Consider the following 19,706-nt stretch of genomic DNA (forward strand, 5'->3'; position numbering starts at 1 on the left):
CGGAAACATTTGTTAATATGATAATCCAACACAAACAGAACTGACAGCGGGAACTGTGGCTGGCAGTCACTTCCATAGCACCTCAAAAATGACTGGGATTATTGTTATGCCTAATCAAAAAACAAACTTCCATATGAAAAGATTAATAAAAATTAAATCACAGATTTCACATTTAATTTTCCAGGCATACAAGAGCATCTGTGTTTTCCAGAAAATGAATTATCTAATGCAATAACTCATTAATTAACACTCTTCCCCACTAACAGATACTGAATTCAGGAGTTGAGTAAGTAACTTGTGTCAAGAAAAAATGTTTGAAATTATGTGTCTCTCTCCTCACATGTTCTATTATTTACTCAAGAGTTAGGGGAACTCAAACCAAAGAAGTGTGGGGTCCTTTATAAGCCAAGGGTTCAAGAGACAGCCATTATTTGTAGAGCCCAACTTGGGGCTGGTATTTTAGGGGTTCAGTGATGACTAAGGCATAGGCCCAAATCTTCAACTCTTGAGCCCAGCAAGGAACTCTACTCTCCAGGAAGGGTCTGGTTAGCCATTATACCTCTTAAGATAGGGATCAGCTCAGGATGTGCATTTTAAAGAGCAGAGCTGGTTAGGAAGGGAAGGCAGAAAACTCCATGGAGCTGGCGAGCATGGTTCAAATCCAGGCAGCAACCTTTACTAGCTGTGTGATCTTGGGTAAATTACTTCAATTCTCAGAGCCTCAATTTCTTCCTCAGTAAAACGAGATAAAATTGGAACCTGCTCATAGAGTTGTGGTGAGAATTTAAGTCATGTAAAGTGCTTAGAACACATAGCAAGCACCCAATAAGCAGCAGACATTAGTTTCAAGTAGTGCCAATTTATGTATAGATGACTCCATGAAGTATAGTTTAAAGTAATAAAACTGCATGGTTTTAAATGTTTTAAAAAATGAATTCTAGAAGCCTTGACATCAGCTCACTATGCACCCCATGGTTATCGTTCTGAATTCGTGGTAACTTACAAAACTAAGACACCTACGAGACTGCTTTGAGAAATGGTGGAGCTCAGTGGAGTCAGTGGCTAGCAAGAAGATCAGGATGGGGGAGTTTTATGAAATTCACTTAAAAAGGAGTATTCTGACTTAGCACAGATTCTTTGTTAATGCTTTGAGACAAAATCCTTCCCCCGGAATATTGCCTCCAACTCACTTATTCATCCTCAAAATGGAGACTATTTTTCACCTCCGACTTGTTATCGCTGAGCCACTGGAATAAGAGCAGGGATAAGGAACCTTAGCATGGAGGCAGGCCAGGATGGCTGATGGACACGAATGAGGCCAAGGTCACCCAGCCGGGCAGCTTCCGGTTTGGACCTGTAGTCCAGGTGCTCTCTCTCTCCTCTATGCCATCCCTCTGGAGGGGGACCCCCTGGAGCTTTAGGGGAATCGGCCCCATTCTGCTGCTCAATCTGTAGTCCCAAATCCTGGTAAACTGTTGGTGGGTCAGGGATATGAATTCATGCACAAACAGCTCATTGCTGAATGGGTAACACCCCAGGGTCACCCCAATTGATGAAATGCTGCAGAAGGGACTGCTCTCCACAGACCTTAAATGTGTGTTTCTTCAGGCGTCTCTTGTCTTTTCACTCCCACCAGCACAAGTGCACGTTCAGCGTTAGCCTGGGCCAGAGGTGGGGAAGGGGAAGGGGCAGATGCAGGGAAGGCTTGGCTGGTTCCACACACCCTCAGACCCTAAATACCCCCTCCACTGTCAACTTTAAGTCTGCTTTCCTAGCAAATCTTCCAAGTGTACAATGCCTTTACCATTTATGAAGCACTCTGCACATATGTACATATATTCTCTCTACCTGTCACAGGACTAGTTCAAAGCAATCAGATTACAAGCCAGCATGTCTGTTTTATTCACCAATGTATCCTCAGCACCTCGTTCTTAATAGATGCTCAGTAAAAACCTGTTGAGAGAATGACTTAAGAAGTCATCCTCATTACTTATGGATTCCATATTTGCAATTTCACTCACTTGTTAAAATTTATTTGTAAACTCAAAATCAATACTGCCGGCACTTTTAGACATTTGACATGCTCAAAGCAGGGGAAATTTTGAGTCGCCCAATACACACATTGCCAGCTGAGATGATCATGGCGACACTCTGCCTTCTTGTTTCAGCTTTCATATTGTAAACAAGTGTCCTTTTCATGGTGTATTTAGTGCCACAGTTTTTGTATTTTTGTGCCTTTTTTGGTGACTTTGCAATTTAAAATGACTCTCCAACCCTCCATCCAGTGTAATGCTGAAGTGCTGTCTAGCGTTCCTAAGCACAAGACTCTGATAGACCTTATGGAGAAAATACATGTGTTAGAGAAGCTTCCTTCAGGCATGACTTATAGTGCTGTCGGCTGTGAATTCAATGCTAATGAAGCAACAATATATACTAACACACATAAAACAATGTTATCTATGGATCGGTTGATGAAAATATTGTGACCAGAGGCTCACGGGAACCCAGCCCTGTATTTCCCCAGAAGCAATGGCTCAATATTCGCTAATACAGTGTCTGTGGTGACATCATAGAACATAACAACCTCAAATAACTAGAGCCTATTGCATGTCTATCAAAGAGCCAGCTGAATAGCCAAAAGCCTCTCTGGCTCCAGGCAAAAGCATTCTCTTCCACATCCACCATCTGATGGGAAAGCAAGAAAGATCTTGCTGTGCCCTGGAAGCTGGCCCAAAGTAAATACAAGGTCAGAGGGTCCCGCCTGAGGGTGAATGGCCACTGGGGTTATTCATGTTATCAGAAAACCACTGAGTCTTATATACCATTGTCTCGTTTCACTTCAACTTTTTTTGGTCAAGAAAACCTGACTTGATTGACAGCGGGAAAGACAGTTATAGGTAAACATGCACGTGACTTTAACCCAAAATTTTCCTGTTACATTTTGAACGCTGGTTAACAAAACCTTAATCAGCTCCATGGATGCTGTGTCCACCGTGGTACCTTCAAGCCATGGCTTGTTTCAGAGGCAGAGCTCAACAGTCAAAAACGCAATTTTAAAAAGTAATTCCATTTTTACTCACAACTCCCAACAGGCACTAAAATGGATTTATTCATTCCGTCAACAATAATATTTAGAGTTCTTACTTTGGCACTGGTGTATATTCCAGAAATACAAGGGGTGAGGGGGCGGGGTGGTGGGATAAACAAAGACTCTGCTCTCACACAGCTTCTCTTCTGGCTGGGGGAAGAGAGGTAATAACCAGGAAAAAAAGAAGTAGCTATTTTCAGAGAACAATACATGCTTTGAAGAAAAGACAGGTAATGTGATAAAGGGGGACTCTTTAGACGATGTGATGAGGGAAGGTGTATCTGAGGGGGAACACAGGAGTCGAGATTGACTGATGAGAACTGGGCAGGCTTGGGAGAAACAGCTTCCCAGCTACAGAGAACAGCAGGGTGCAAAGGCCCTGAGCCAGGAAAGAGTTCTAGAGACACAGAAGAGCCACATGGCTGGGGCACAGCCAGTAAGGACGCAGGTGACAGGAAACACACCAGAAAAGTGGGTAAGGACGGGGTCTCCTGGAGCCCGGTAGACCCTAGTAAGTGGTGTCAGTTTTATCGTTAAGTGCAATGGAAAGTACCAGAAATCTTTAAGCAGAGGACTAAGGTAAACTGGTTGTTTTTAAAAATCTCGCTCAGGCTACTATGTAAAGAATAGATCACTGAGGGCAGGGAGATTTTACTTAATTATATGCTCTTGCTAAATTCTGTTCATTCTACCCCAGGTCACCCTCAGAAAAATCTAGATAGAATGAGGTGGGTGCGGTGGAGTAGGCCGGCAAATTACAGGATTCTCTCTGATGGCTGTGAAGGAAGCTAGCTGGGAGAAATCCAACAAGGCATTCATTTATTGTGCACCCATCGCGAGAATCCTTGTAAAGAGCTTAGAACCGTGCCTGAATGTGGTAGGCCATCAAAAATATTTGCTGAATAAATGAGTGAATGATTCAATACACTGTCTACACTATGCTAGATGCTACAACAGATATCAAAGAAGTCAGACGCCTTCCCCAACATCCAGCACAGCACTTGGTCTACAGCAGGGGTTCTCAACAAGCTAGAGAAATGAGTGAATTGTAAGCAAAACAACAGGCTTTCCCAAAATTGCCCTGTATTTTTCTCTTTGAACAATGGTCAATTTTTTATTTCTCAACCCCTATTCTATAGCATTGGAAACAGTTCAACAATACACTCTCCCATCTACATGTTGGCTATTTAGAGCCATCATACATAATACAACATACCCAGAGGACTTTTTTTAAAATAGCAGTTCTTGTGAAGAATCCATCTTCGTTTTTCAAAGGATGAGAGAAGCCCAGATTCCACTTCTCAAATTCCCCTGACAAATGTTCAGCAAAACCAGGTTCAAGACTTAAATAATAAAAATTAAGCATCAAATCCAATATCTGTCCTGATTTTGTTGAATTTTTCAAGGAAGGAAACTGCTGTGCTTGTAACCTGATCCAAAAATAGGGCAGATTCAGGGCAAACCACTGATTTAGTGACATTTTCTGAGAAACTCTTCCATTGTCTGCAATTTACCTTAAAGCGCTTTAGCACAAACTGTGTGACACAGTATGTGTCAGTTTTAATCTAGGTTCAGTCAGGTAACATCTGAGGTCCCTAACGAGCGAATGAAAATACGCTGGGGCAGTTAGGATGTGGAAAATGCAAATCAGAAGCCCACTCTCCAATCTAACAGCACTTTATCTCCATATGCACCAGAAGGTAGGAAAGTTAGCATAATGAATATCAGAAGTAATTTCACATCAGGGAAGTGAAAGTTGTTCAAGTTGTGTAATTTGGCTAGACTTGTTCTGCTTTTTCTCAAAAAACTCTCAGCCGGGGCCCATGTCTTCCAGAGTGTGCTCAGTCTGGAGTGGCATCTGCCCATGAGAGGACATTTTCAGAGGATTCTTTGCCTGATGATCCTACTAGAAAGTGAGCTGAAACCTGCCCCAGGGCACTTTCTCATCCAGCATGAGGGAAACTTCCATGCCAGATGCTCTCAGAGTGCCTAAGAGAATGGACAACTGGGACTTCACCAGCTCGAAGGACAAACTGGATGACTGTTTATGTGGCTGTTTGCCAAAAAAATGTGCAGGAGGCAGAACCGGGGCTAAGGCTTACTGTCTCCCTAACATTCTCGTAGTAGTGAGATGATATGGAGACACTAATGACCCTCAGTTCCCCTGAAATGCTGGAGGCCACAGATCTCTGCCAAAAGAAGGCAGAAACGGTAAACAGCCAAGAAGGTTTAGGTACACACACACACACACTCACACACCCCTAGCCCTCTCCACTCAGGCTCCCTCAGAACTCCCCAGGGGACACGCTGCCCTCACTGGCAGATCACATCCTCACATCCTCACCCCTCCGTGGTGCCCTGACCCAGAAATACCTCGTTGGAAGTAAACTTCTACAGCCAGCTTCCTTCTCCTCTTCCTTCCCTCAAACACATGCCCACGTGCAGAGCTCATTCCCAGAAGTCCTGGGCCCCTGGCTAGCTTGATTAAAAAGAAAAACTCATCCACAGGAAGAAGAGCTTGTTGCCAGATAATATAAGTGTCTCTGCGAAAAATGTACCAGTATTTCCAAACATGCAAAGGATGTATACAAGAAATACAAATTAGCAAAAGAGAAGAAAATTAAATAGCCTAGAATCCTACCTCCCATGCAGGAGGATCCACCTTTTTTAAAAAATGGGAACATATTGTTTCACATGCATTTTACCAGGATTCTTAGCTAAGGAGCTAACTGATCTCAATTCAGCTGTGACCTTTGGTTAATTTCTGTAACTCTCCAAGCCCTAGCATCCTCATTGGTAAAATAAGGTTCAATGAAAACCTTCTCTAAAGTTGCTGCATTAAACAAGATACTGATTCTAAAAGTCCTGGCAGAGCACGCAATAGGAACTCACCCAAGCCTGTATTTGTCATTTATACACAGTTGGTGGCATCCACTAAAGGATTCACCAAAAACCAAGGCCAGATTTTAAAATAGCTCACACCGGAAACGTGGTTTGTTTGGGATTATTTTTAGTTCTATTCAGGTACGCCTCTTTTTAAAAACCTAGCTTTATGGGATACCTAAATTGGATTATTATTTATTTGTATAACAAAAGTAGAAAAGCCAGCAAGCACTGGGGTGCACTGAAACACTCTCCTCCATCAGCAATCACTTTCAGCTGCAAAAGTAGTGAAAGCAGGAGACCCGGGTTTGGGCCCTTCTCCTCCCAGCAAAGTTCCCTTCTCCTCCAATCGTTTAGGAGCTCTTTCCAGCTCTGAAATTCCATGATTCTGTTTGTCCTAGGGAGAGGCTCTGGCAATGGGGCCTTTCTTGTGTGGTCATTAAACACTCACCATGGTGAGGCTTGACTGAAAAGTTCCAGAACACACCCTCTAGAAAATCTCGCTGCCCAGACAGACCAGACAAGGGCAGCCGTGAGCTCCGCCTGGGTGGTTCACACTCCCCCGTGCACCCCCAGCCGTGAATGAAGCACTGGTGAATTAAACCCCACAAGCCAGTGTTGCCAACAGGCCAAAGCCAGACACCCAAAAAGCTGAAGTCATCATCTCAGAAAGCTGGCAGCTTCACGGTCCACTCCCAGGTTCTCGTCCAAACAGCCACTGGCAACAGGGTGGCCCTCTCAACTAATACTCATTTATAGTCATAAATATACATATATATACATATATATATTTTTTTTAATCACACTGACTTTAAAACACTTTCTCCCATAGATGCAAAGTGAGGCAAGACGGCTGCTTGGGATTCATATACATCTGCTTGAAAATACAGAATAAGGATTATATTTCCCCCAAAGAGAAAAATCTAAAGGTCAAGCAAGAATGACGAGCACCATCACGTGCTGGCAAGGAACCCAGCAAAGTGAAACTCACAGTGCAGGAAGTGCCAAAGCCTGAGCAGAAAAGGGTGCGAGGAGGAGAGAGGAAGACACTCAAACACACACACACACACACACACACACACACGTGCGCGCGCACACACACACACACACACACACACAGGTGTGTGACGAATGATGCCCCAGCATCAAACCAAACCAGGCTGAGTGAAGACCCTATTTACTCTAGACGGCCCTGCCACCTAAAAACATGCATTGATAATGACAACTGAAGGTGAACCCGGATGGTGGAGGACAGTGGTTCAGCAGGAAGTCTGTGGTCAGAGCCCTTTTCATTTTTCCACTGTTTGCATTTTCAACTCAAGAGCTCTCTCAATAAGCCCCACTGATCATAAAGGTATTGTGGTTACCAAACATTAAACATACTTCAGATGTGAATGCACGGCTTCCACACCCCAGCATCCGAGCCCAACAATGGGTAGGAAAGTCTAAACTGAACTGCTTTTACTGCTTTGAGGCTGCAGAGAAACCCAGCAACCCTAATGTCAGGAAGAGGCACCGTGTTCACCTTCCGGAGTCCCTTCTAATGACCTGCAGCACCTCCCGGGTCTCCTCGCTGCAGCCTTAGTCCTCCTGACGCTGCTCTTAGACGACTAAGTCGTGTGCTCTCTTCCTGCCAGCCCCGTGCACAACTTTCTAAATGCAAATACAAACGTTCCTTTAGGTCCCCCCTTTTTCTTCTGCACTGGGATCATTTGTTGTTGCACATCTCAGATCTTTCAGAGTCATCCAAGAAGTGTTTCTCAAAGTGCAGTCTGCGAACTACCCACCCCACCCCCCCATATCAGAAACCTTAGGAGCAGGGTTATTAAATAGATTGCTAGGCCCCCATCTCAAACCTACTGACTCCAACCCTTTGTGGGTGAGACCCCCAGATCTGCATTCAGAGCAAGCTCTCCAGGAGTTCACATGCAACCGAATCATTTGAGAGCAGTAATTCCAAAAAAGAAAAAAAATTCCCAACAGCACTCTGAATCACTGGGAGTTTTACAAGAAATACACATTGCTGGACCCCACAGCCTACTAGAGCCCCCACCCCAAATTCTGAAAGAGAAGGCCTGCCTGGAGGGGAGCCTAGGAATTTAACTCCCCAGATAGCACTGGAGATCCATCCAGGCCACGTTTCCCCCAAAAAGTGCCCCCCACCCCCTTCCCATGCTTTTCCTAACTCCTACTCACCCTCCATGTCTTAGCTCCAATGTGACTTCTTTGGGAAGCCTTCTGCAACCCCCAACACAAGGTTAGGTCTCCTGGCTTTATGCTTTCTTGATATCCTGTCCTCCTCTTTTGTATAACTAGCCATGACTGTTATTAAATATGTATCTGATTATTTGTTTAATGTCTAATCCTTCACTAGACTGACTATAATCATAGATATGTACCACTGGATCACAGCTATGATGTCCCCAGACTGTGATAAGCAATTTACCTGTATTGGGTCATTAAATTTGGTCCTCACCATATCCGTAGGAGGGAGGTACTACTGTTATGCCCATTTTATAGGTGAGGAAACTGTACGCTTCCCATGCCTGCTTCGTCACCTCCATACTTCCAATATGAATGGCATCTGCACAGGGTGGTAGCTCAATAGCCAATTAGTGAGTGAATAAATTAAACAATACCTCCCCAAAAGTTCCATGGTTGTGTAAATCTGAGAAATACTGGGTTAATCACAAACAGGTTTCTTTACTGCAGGACTTCTCAGAGCCTTTAGTATGTTAATATGATCACGAATGGGGAGGGGCATCCCCTTCATCATCTCAAGCCAGGGATCCCGACCGCTCCAGACAACTGCATACAGCTCTCCAAGTCCAGCCCCCCTCCTTGGTAAAGATTAACTAAAAGATGACTTGTCCCCTGACATGCTACTGCAACCACCAACCCGGGTGTGAGCATTAGGAACCAGCTTATTCTGACCATGATGCCATCTAATATCATCCCACCTTACTCCAATTACCAAGTGACAATGGGGAAAAAAAAAAAAAAAAAGACCTAGATGCAGGAGACCTTGTATCAGTAGAAAAAGCAGAGCTTGGCAGCCAGTAGTTGAAAGAGCAGGGGCTTAGAGTCAGGCAGGCCTGGGTTCAAGTCCTTAGCAGTGGACCCTGCAGCTTCTTCCCCAAGTACCTCTGGCCTCCTCCACCATCCAGGCCCCTTCCCTCCCAGTTTCATCCCAGGGTTTGCTCTGTACAGGCAGGAGAACCACACAGCCCTCCCCACCCCGGCCTCACCTCCATCATTCACCTACTCATCTATGCCTTTCAGTCAATAAATATTTTCTGAGCACCTCCTCAGTGCCAGGTAGGGGGACATACCTAGGAACAAAGACACATGGAGACCACAGAGCAGAATATTGGAGAAGAGACACGAAACAAACTCAGGTATCCCTGACTTATCCAAACCCACACTATCCGAACTCAGGAACCAAAGAGTCAGGGGAATTTGGGGGCGAGCCTCTTGCATCTAAACTCCCTTCTCTCATCATCCAAAACTCAGGAACCTAATGTATTTAGACACCAAGGGATCGCTGTGTGGACCAAACTAACATGCATGGAAAGAGGTCATAACCAAGGGACCTGACTTGAGGAATTTAAACAGAGACCTGAGGGGCGAGGACTCAGCCAGCCAAGAGGGGAGGGAAAAGCATTGTAAGCAGAGGGAACAGCAAGTACAAAATTCCTGATGCAGGCAAGAGCTTGGTGCTTCAAGAAAGGGAGATGGTCAAGTCTGATGAGACAAGGTATGATCATGCAGGGCCTGGAAGCCAGGTTAAACATTAGGGTTTCTGTTCTAGGTGTAATGGGAAGGCTCTAAAGGATATCAGCCAGATTTGGGTGCTTTTAAAATAGATAACTCAGGCCAAGGTGTGGAGAAGCAATGAGGTATGAGAGGTGGACAAATGTGGAATCACGAGTCCAATTTTGTGCAAGCCCAAGGGAAGGACAACAGTGGCTTCGACCAGTTTGATGGCAGTACAGACAAAGAGTTTGAACGAATCTGAGGGATATTTGGAGGCACTTCACCAGAGGTGTTGCGGAAAACTCAGAAGGGCATCAATGAAACAAATTCTGAAGTTTAGCTGATGTTAGAAACCATGGTGTGCAGTGATGCCAGTTGGCATCACCTTACAACAGGATACTTTCCCCAATTGTGACTCTGCCGACACGCCCATTAAAACCTGCTTTGTGTTCCAAAAAGCACACGGAGACTTTTCAGAAATGAAGACAAGAAATGGGAAAAGTGAGGATGCCTCTGAGACACGGAGGCTCAACAGGGAAGGCATGGACTTTGAGACTAGCCCAAGTTCAAAACTCCACTTGAACTAGACTAACGGGTGACCTTGGGTAAATCAAGTAATTTCTTGCCCATAATATGAAGATGACATGCCTTCTGAAGTTGTTGTGAGAATTTGAGACAACATCTCTGACGCACCTGGCACACGACAGATCCTCAATCATTATTACAATAATTATTACCTTATTACAGCAACCTCTACCTTGCTCAAAAGATCAAACTTTTGTCCTGCCAATCTAGGCAAGTAAAAACTCCTTGCAGTTCTGTGAGCCTTTCCTTTGTGGTAAAGGCCAAAACTAGGTACAGAAGGTGGTACAGAGGAGGTGGTGACCATTTGGTCTAGTAAAGGGGTCAGCCCATTTGCCTAAGGGCCAAAAACACATGGGCATAAAGGAGGTGCCTGAATTTAAAAGAAGCAAGCACCAGCTGCCATTTAACGCTGGCTCCTTTAATTTCCTCAGGTTCCCCGTTTGATGTGGCTCTGAGGCCATTTCCACATGTCACTGCCTAAGGAGGCCACTGCCCGGCCCAACCCAGGCAGCAGAGCAGGCCTCTGCCAGTTCAGAAACACCTAGAGCTGCCAAAGATGACACACTCTTTTCAGCGAAGGAAAGGGGGGTGGGGCAGGGCATGAATGGATGAAGGAGGGGTGGAATATGAGAGAAAGAACCATGTATTTTTTTTCCAACAATAGAGAAGCGAACCCTATTTCACCTTGGATGGGACACTCAAGTATCAACACTCCAAAGCACTTTCCAAAAATGCTTCCCCTTTCCTTGCCCATCTGTCATTTTTGTCCTGAGCATCCACATTTGGCCATTTCTGATAATTATGCCTCCATCAGAGCGTGAGAGAAACTGTTAACTGTTCCCTACAGAAAGCAGATGAAGCAGGTAAGATGGTGACAATAACACAACACTGTGGAGGTAATTAACACCACTGAATTGTGTACTTGAAGGTGGTTAAAATGGGAAATCTTATGCTGTGTATCTCTTACTGCAATAAAAATGTTAACAATGACAAAAAAACCAAAAGCTAGAATCGTGGGGACAGGTGACTTGAAGTCAGGTTTGGTTTTTGAAACCATTACTTTCAGTGTCTCAAAAAACCTGGGCCAGGGCTTGCTTGGGCAGCACATATACTAAAACAGGAACGAAACAGAGAGGATCGGCATGGCCCCTGCACAAAAAGGGCACACAAATTCGTGAAGTGATCCATATTTTTGAAATCCTACTGATAAGCATATACAAGGAGCAGGGGTTACCTTTATAATAAACAAGGGCTGTGAGATCTCAGGTTAAAAAAAAAAAAAAAAAAAAAAAAACCTGGGCCAAACTCTTAAAAACAAAAGAAAGACAACCATGCACTATTTTAGTGCAAAGTGATGATAACTTTACCTCCACATTGTCCCCAAGGAGCAGAAGGGCAGCCATCCTAGCTCCAGTCTTAGGGGTGGACAGTAGGGCACAGAGGGGTAAGTGGCCTCTGCTGAGTGACACACGGGTGCAGGGGAAGAGCTGAGAGAAGCCAGACCCGCTGATTCCATTTGGGAACAGTTGCCACTGGGTGACGGCAAGAAACGTGTTCCTCCTGACCGTCTTAGTTTCCCAGGACTGCCGCTAACAAAGTACCACAAATTGGGTGGCTTAAAACAACAGAAATTGATTCTCTCACAGTCTGGAGGCTGAGTCCGAAATCAAGGCAGCCTAAGGGGCCAAACTTTAGCCGTGCACATGACTACACAGAACAAGGCTACCTTTCCCAGCCTCCTTTGCAGATAGAATTGGCTGTGACTATATGAGACATAAACAAAGGTGGAATGTGAACGTGGAGGAGGACGACAAGCTGGGTAGAGTGGAGCAACAAGATGGAAGGGGTGTGGGTCGCTAACACCAGGGAATCTCTACATCAGCCCCGAATGCTTACAAGAGTGTGTAAACTGCACAACAGTGTGTTCAGGCCACAGTAATCCATTTGTCCAATAACAGGTAAACAGAATCAGAAAGTTCACACTGCCACTCTCAGTCCAAACAGATTTTCCAAATATCCTACCTATTCTAGGAGGGTGATCTGTCTAATTATAGATTTTTCAGCTCATTGCCTCTCTTGCTTCAGCTACTCATCGGGAAAAAGTATGTCATTCAACAGTCACGGTGACCCAGTCTCAAAAGCAGTGCCCAGGGACATGTGGAGACCATTTCTTCACTGCCACACATATCTGGGCACACATATCCCCAAGTTATACAGAGGGTGAGCATGCCCAGATGTTGACTTATTTTTGAGGAGGTTTCAACAGCCAGTTCTAAGCCTCTTATTCTGGTTGCAAGATAAATACTTGGTAACTCCTATCTAAGCTCTTCAATCAACATATTGTGCACTTGTAGGATTCCATGGGCCAATCAGAATTCCTACTGGCCTAGTTATATAGCTGACGCCCAGTCGCCATTTTGGTTTTGCTAAATGATTCCTCCAAAGCTCTCTGATGCTATTTTATACAGCCCAGTGCAAAACACCACGGGATTTATGTCCAGCATTCTATTCCCCGTTCTTGGGTAACACCACCCCCAGTTTTCTTGGGGAACACCTTCTTCCACTCTCAGCCCTACCCTCATACTGTGCATGTGACTCCAGCCACACCAATGAGATTCACTCATTCATTCATCTATTCAACACATATTTATTGAATACCTACTGTTCTAGCAGCTGGGGCTATGATACTTAACAAAAGATAATATTCCCTGCCCTCATGGAGTTTATATCCCAGGACTTTTATGAAAACTGCTGGGAAAGAGGAGCACGCTTTCTTTTTGTGAGGACTGTTAAGGGGGGCTAATGGAGGTTGCAGCTTCTGGCAACCATTTTGCCACCATGAGGGGAGAGACACAGAGTGAGAGATCAGATTCTGGATCTTTAGGTCCTTGAACTCTTCCTCACTGGCCTTTTCAGTTCTATGGGCCAAAAAAAAAAAAAAAAAATCCCTTTTTTGCGTAAACCAATTTGAGCTGGATTTGGGGTGGAGTGGGGAGTGGCATCTAAGACTCCTCCTCCTGACCAACATGCAATGCATGAAGAAGCCTGAAGACAACTTAAGAAAGGTGTTAAAAGAAGCCTGGAGATGCTGAGTAAAGACAGGTAACTCCCGAAAATGGCCCATCCTTCAACGTTCCCCAGTCCCAGGCTCCATTTTCGTGACAACACAGTCCTTCCGTGTTGTCATTCCCAGTTTCAAAAAACCTCACTCCCAATGTTCACAGCCTCTCCCACTGTGCATTAAGAAGAAAGCATGCCAACGTGGAATATGACTCCCGGAAGGAATCTAGACCCGGCATCATGGGATGGAGAACATCTTCTTGACCAAAAGGGGGATGTGAAATGAAATGAAATAAGCTTCAGTGGCAGAGAGATTCCAAAAGGAGCCAAGAGGTCACTCTGATGGGCACTCTTATGCACAATATAGACAACCTTTTTAGGTTCTAATGAATTGGAATAGCTAGCAGTAAATACCTGAAACTATCAAAGTACAACCCAGAACCCTTGATTCTTGAAGACGATTATATAAAAACGTAGCTTATGAGGGGTGACGATATGATTGGGAAAGCCATATGGACCACACTCCCCTTTGTCCTGTGTATGGAGGGATGAGTAGAAAAATGGGGGCAAAAAAAAAAAAAGGCACCCAGTGTTCTTTTTTACTTTAATTGTTCTTTTTCACTTTAATTTTTATTCTTATTATTTTTGTGTATGTGGTAATGAAAATGTTCAAAAATTAATTCTGGCAATGAATGCACAACTATATAATGGTACTGTGGACAACTGAATGTATGCTTTGTATGACTGCGTGGTATGTGAATATATCTCAAAAAAAATTGAATTTAAAAAAAAAAAAAAAAAAAGCAAGCATGCCAACAGCCCGGAAATGCCCAGAGTCTAGATGGTTTGAGCTGCCTCCTACAGCTCTTGAAATTGCCTGCTACTGCTGCCCGCCACAGGGAAGAGCCCCTTTCTGTCCCCAAGGGCTGAACTGCACTTTCTCAAGGCGGTGATAGGGACCCAATGCTTCTGATAACTGCCTTCATTCCCAGGCAGCCCCCACCATGCTCTGGGCACTGTGCCCACCTTCCGTTAGCAGGAACAGGCTGACTAGACATACAGATAACTGAAGCTAATCGACCACATCCTATTTAACAGGAAACCTAACAGCCAGCTATTTTAGACCCATTCTCGCTTCCCCTCATCTGCTTCTATCAGGTGCTCACAGTGTGCAGTATATGGGCAGAGGGACTGTGGCAACTCCAGAATTCTGACATAAAACAAGAAGACTCGGAGGCCTTAAATTTCATTGTAATGCTACATGGAACCATAAACCTTTATTACGAAGTCATGACAAATTATTGTTTTATTGGAATTGACTTAAAATAAAATTCATCAGTCCTTCAGTAACTAAATCAAAGTTTGGGTCCTACCTAAGGAGTGCTTTTTACCAAATTCTACCCTAAAATAAATATTTTACTAAAGATTTTCCTATAATGAAATTGCTTTGCACTTGAATAATAATTTGCAAATTGTCATTAAGATTAGATATGAAGCTCTAATAGGAATATCTTTTGTTCCACTAACAATATAGTATAGAGAATGAAAAATTCACTTTGCCAAAATAATTTTTTTAACATCCAACTTTAACTTAACCAAACAAAGCTGTTTCTGGATAACCAAAAGAACTGGCCTTGAACCCTTTTAACCGTAATCAATCAATCAATGAAGAAATATCTCTTAAGAGGGTACTTTTAGATTATGTCAAAATGATCAGCTACAGTGAAGCTCTTATTTCATTATTGTTATAAAATCATATTTGATAGGATTTGTCTATTCAAGTGTGGCAGGGTCTGGCTAGATGTTCATGAATCCCATTTCCTTTTCCTGGAATAACGAAACACATATCATTGGACTTGAGACCATGCGACTCGAGTCTTTACTAAAATGACATGGCCAATTTCAGGACTGTCCATAAAAATCATGCACAGTCCTCCAGGCTCTCTCTCTTCATCTGTCAATGAGCTGAAGTTAAAAGAGCATAGAATGCTGGTGAGGCCCCAGTGATACCAGAGATATCAGATGGACAGACATGGCTCCCAAACTCTCCACTCACTTAACAACCAAGTGGAATGTGATGTGAATGAGAAATAAACATGTATCATGTTAAGACAAAAAAAAACAAAAACGACTTGGGGAAATCCATTCAGTGGAAGAGGGGTGCTAAGAACAGCATTTGCATAGCAAACATCTTCTTCCTTAAGAGTGTATTGTGGGGTGATCTGCTGTGGGCTGATGGAAACTGTGGGGGGCTAAAGCTTCCCTCAAGTCACCCCTGGGGGCTGCCACTAGAGGAGATTGCATCCAGCCTTTCTCCAATATCAGGAATAGGTGATTCTGCCCACCCCCCTCCATGGGACATGATCCCCAGGGGTGTAAATCTCCCTGCAACACGGCACATGACTCCCAGGATGAGCCTGGACCTGGCATCATGGGATTGAGAAAGCCTTCTGGACCAAAAGGGGGAAGAGAAATGAAAAAATAAAGTTTCAGTGGCTGAGAGATTTCAAACGAAGTCGAGAGGTCATTCTGGAAGTAACTCTTATGCATTATATACATATCCAATTGTAGTTTTTAGTTTATTCGAATAGCTAGAAGGAAATACCTGAAACTGTTGACCTGCAATCCAGTATCCTTGATTCTTGAGGATGATTGGTTAACTATATAGTTTATTTGGTGTGACCATGTGATTGTGAAAACCTTATGGCTCACAATCCCTTTATCTACTGTATGGACAGATGAGTAGGAAAATGGGGACAAAAGTTAAATGAATAATGGGGGGGGTGTTTTGGGTGTTCTTCTACTTGTATTTTTACTCTTATTTTTATTTTTTTCTGGAGTAATAAAAATGTTCAAAAATTGTGGTGATGAATGCACAACTGTATGATGGTATTGTGAACAGTTCATTGTTTACTTTGGATGATTGTATGGTATGTGAATATATCTCACTGAAACTGAATTAAAAAATAAGTAATTCTCCATTATCGTTTCAAAGGAATAATACGAAACTCAAAGATTAAGGTACAAAAATTTTATCTTGCCATTTTTTTAAAGTGGAAAAAAATTTATAATGTTCAACCAAAGAGAATGATTAAATTAAAATATACCCAGGCCTCCTCTCTGGAAGGAAAGGCAACAGAGATATTACACGGGACCCCCAATTTGCTACTTATGTAAAACCATCAGCAACGTCTTTCACTTTCGCAAAAAGAAAGGTAATACAGTGAGTTACAGGCTGGTTTGGTTTTTCTTCTCCCTTCTCCCTCCCCGACACCCTCCCCACCCCCCACCCCCCGCCAGGCTTCCTGTTTAGGGGGGCTCCTTCCCCAAACTGACGACATCATCAAGACAGCTCTCAGAGGAAGCCCAGTCTCGGGGCACTGCTAACCACCTCCCTTCCGAGAGCGGCACGAGCGTGTGAGGGGTGTCCCCAGTCCCTCTCATTCAAGAAATCCCCTAGTTCTGCTGCAGTTCCTTCCTGTCAGTTGGCTGAGGACCCCCGCGTGCACAATGCCTCCTAGAGCTATTACGGTGTCTTGCCTCCAGCTCAGGGATCTCCCGCTGTACACTTTCCTAATAAATCACACAAAGGTGTTTCTCTCCCGGACACTAGCCCCCAGCTTTGCGTGCAGAAGTAAGCTCTTAATTAATACAGCGTTTGCAATCAGACGGACCTGGAGCTCTGGCTCCTCCACCTAGCAGCTGGGTTACCTTAGGTGAATTTCAAAACCTCTCTGAGTCCCCACCTAAGGCAGAGGATGAGGACGGAGCCTCCCTCACAAGCCTGCAGTGAAGACTAACTGATTTACCACGGGTAAAGAGTACCCAGTGCGTAAGCAGTCAAGACACATCTTGTTAATTGAATTTCAACCCTGATGATGAGCTGCAGGCCTCCCGGACATGCAGTGAGACTGTGGAGGTGGCTTTAGAAGCACTCATCTTAACCACAAGCTCTCCTTTCTCTGAAAGTCCACTGATAAGGTACTTTGTGACAATGAAGACATTTCTATTCTCTTCCCCTCTGTCCAGTGAAACTTCCCTCCGTCCTTCTTGGCTCATTCATTCCAACACACAGATATGCATTCAACGAACATTTGTTTTATTGCAAACCTGAGATAGGCCAGGCACTAGGAATTCAGTTTGCGCTGTTCTGGACACTTGCAATCTAGTTTGGACCAAAACCTAAATGAGGGCATCCACGCTAAGAAAGAGGCAGACGCCATTAGCAATCTGGGTGATGTTATGTCCGATTGGCTGGGATATCATAAAACCGACATTTTCATCCACAGCTCTTGGACCCTGCACAAGTTTATAACCTTCTGAGAATTTATGTAAAAGAAATATTAAGAAACTCAAAGATTTATGTACAGAAATACTTTATCATGGCATTTTTAAAAGGGAAAATTCTATTTCTTTGAAGTGCAACAAAAGAGAACAATTAAATTAAAATACACCCATATGAGAGAATATTATGGTGTTTTCAAAGACAATTAGATAACATGAGAAAATACCCATGATTCAGTTTTAAGTGACAAAAGCAAGATACACTATAACATACGCATGATGATTTCATCTCTATAAAAATACACATGCCTTAAAAAAAAGACTAGAAAGTAACACATCAAAAGGAAAACAGAGAGCCTCCCTGCATGGTAGAACAGGTTATAACTCATTTTGGAAGTGGGTCCCTGTATTGGTTTCCTAAGAGTGCAGTAACAAAGGGCCATGAACTAGGTAGCTTAACACAACAGAACTTTATTCTCTCGGCTCTGGAGTCTGGAAGTCTGAAATCAAGATATCTACAGGGCCATGTTCTCTCTGAAGCTTCTAAGGGAGAATCCTTTTTCGCCTCTTCTAGCTTCTGGTAGTTTCCAGTTTTCCAGTAATCCTTGACCTTCCTCAGCTTGCAGGTGCATCACACCAATCTACACCATCACACAGTGTCCTCTCTGCATGTACATCTCTGTCTCTGTTATCTCTTCTTATAATAAGGCTACCAGGTATTGGACTAAGGCCCACCCTAGTCCAATATAATCTTTTCTTAACAAGTTACATCTACAAAGACCCTATTTCCAAATAAGGTTGCGTTCTGAGGTTCCACATGGACATGAACTTGGGGGGAGGGGGATACTATTCAACCAAATACGGCCCTCTTTAAAAAAAAAAAACTCTATAACGATCCTGAATAAATTTTATAATCAAAAATAAATAAACATAAATGAAACATTGCTTTACCCTGGGGTATGGAGGGGTGGGGGTGGAGAAGGAGCCAGTGTGTCCCAACCTTGCCCCCTGATAAATTCTATGCCAAGAATGTAGGCTCCATTTAGACAGGGATGGTCTTCTGGTTTGTTTCCTGCTGTGTCCCCAGCACTTTAAAAAGTCCTGGCACACACTGCAGGCATTCAGTAAATGCTCGTTGAATAAATGAATGAATGACCCGAGTCCAGCTCAAATGTTCCTTCCTCTGTGAAGTTCCCTGACCTCCCCTAAACTTAATTACTCCTTTTTATCTAGACGCCCATTGCTGTTCTTACAAAGTATTACAGCTAACATTTATGAGTCTGTCACCACTTGCTAAATTGCAAGTTATTTGAGTGCAGGAACCAAGTCTATTTCGATTTGTCACCTTAGTCAGTCAAATGTTTGGTTACACAGTAATTAGTCACTTTAATTCTGATTTAACCCTAACGTAAATGTATATCAACTTTGAGAACTATTAACAGAATAAGATCTGAGTGGGGAAGAGAATTTAGAAATAGTCTAAGTGGTAAACTGCAAAATTGTTTTTAGCCTTGGAACTTTGTTTTAACAAAATTTTACTCAGAACTCCAAAATATAAAAAGGTGACCCAAGGACTTTTCTCCCTTACCTAAAGTCATCTGCTGCAGATCTCTTGAGCTTGGAGGAGCAGTTTGAAAACTGCCAACGTATGTATTTGCTAGTAATGCAACGAGAATGTACTCCAGAAAGTAGCAAAAGGTCCAGGACAAGATCCCAAATTTCCCGACACCCCCCTCCCATCCGATGTCCTTTCTACCTAACAGCCACCTCCTCTTCCTGCCAGCGTTACTCGTATTTTATAACAGGTCAGACACTCAGCGATGACAGCAAAGGCTTGCTTGTTGAGAACTCTGTGCTCCTAATTCATTCCTCCTTTATTTCCTATAAAAATAAAGGAGGAATGTCGCTGTGACTTTCCAATGACAACACCTTCACATCGTGCGAATCTCATTTGCAGGAAAGCACTTACTATCAGACCTGTATTTATTTTTTAAATCTCAATTTCCTTTTACAGGCACAGGAAACACAGTCAGCCTAAGCCTCAAAAGAA

The 19,706-nt window shown here is 43.5% G+C and overlaps 1 protein-coding gene and 1 non-coding gene across 5 annotated transcripts in view; one reads left to right on the forward strand and one right to left on the reverse strand.

The window, feature by feature from the left end:
* The window catches only part of CHST11 (carbohydrate sulfotransferase 11), a 270,907-nt gene that overhangs the window by 234,440 nt on the left and 16,761 nt on the right, over window positions 1-19,706 (reverse strand). The window contains exon 1 of one of the 4 annotated variants that reach the window (XM_037845139.1): window positions 2,022-2,702. The exons of the other annotated variants lie outside the window; for them this stretch is intronic. The gene's annotated coding sequence lies outside the window, so the exon portion shown is untranslated. Of the gene's footprint in view, window positions 1-2,021; window positions 2,703-19,706 lie in introns of those variants that run through there. 4 annotated transcript variants of the gene reach the window in all.
* Window positions 11,404-11,506, forward strand: LOC119543599. The gene has a single exon (XR_005218663.1). It is a non-coding gene; the product is annotated as a U6 spliceosomal RNA (small nuclear RNA).

The sequence above is a fragment of the Choloepus didactylus genome, chromosome 8 (genome assembly GCF_015220235.1).
Source record: "Choloepus didactylus isolate mChoDid1 chromosome 8, mChoDid1.pri, whole genome shotgun sequence".
NCBI classification, from domain to species: Eukaryota; Metazoa; Chordata; class Mammalia; order Pilosa; family Megalonychidae; genus Choloepus; species Choloepus didactylus.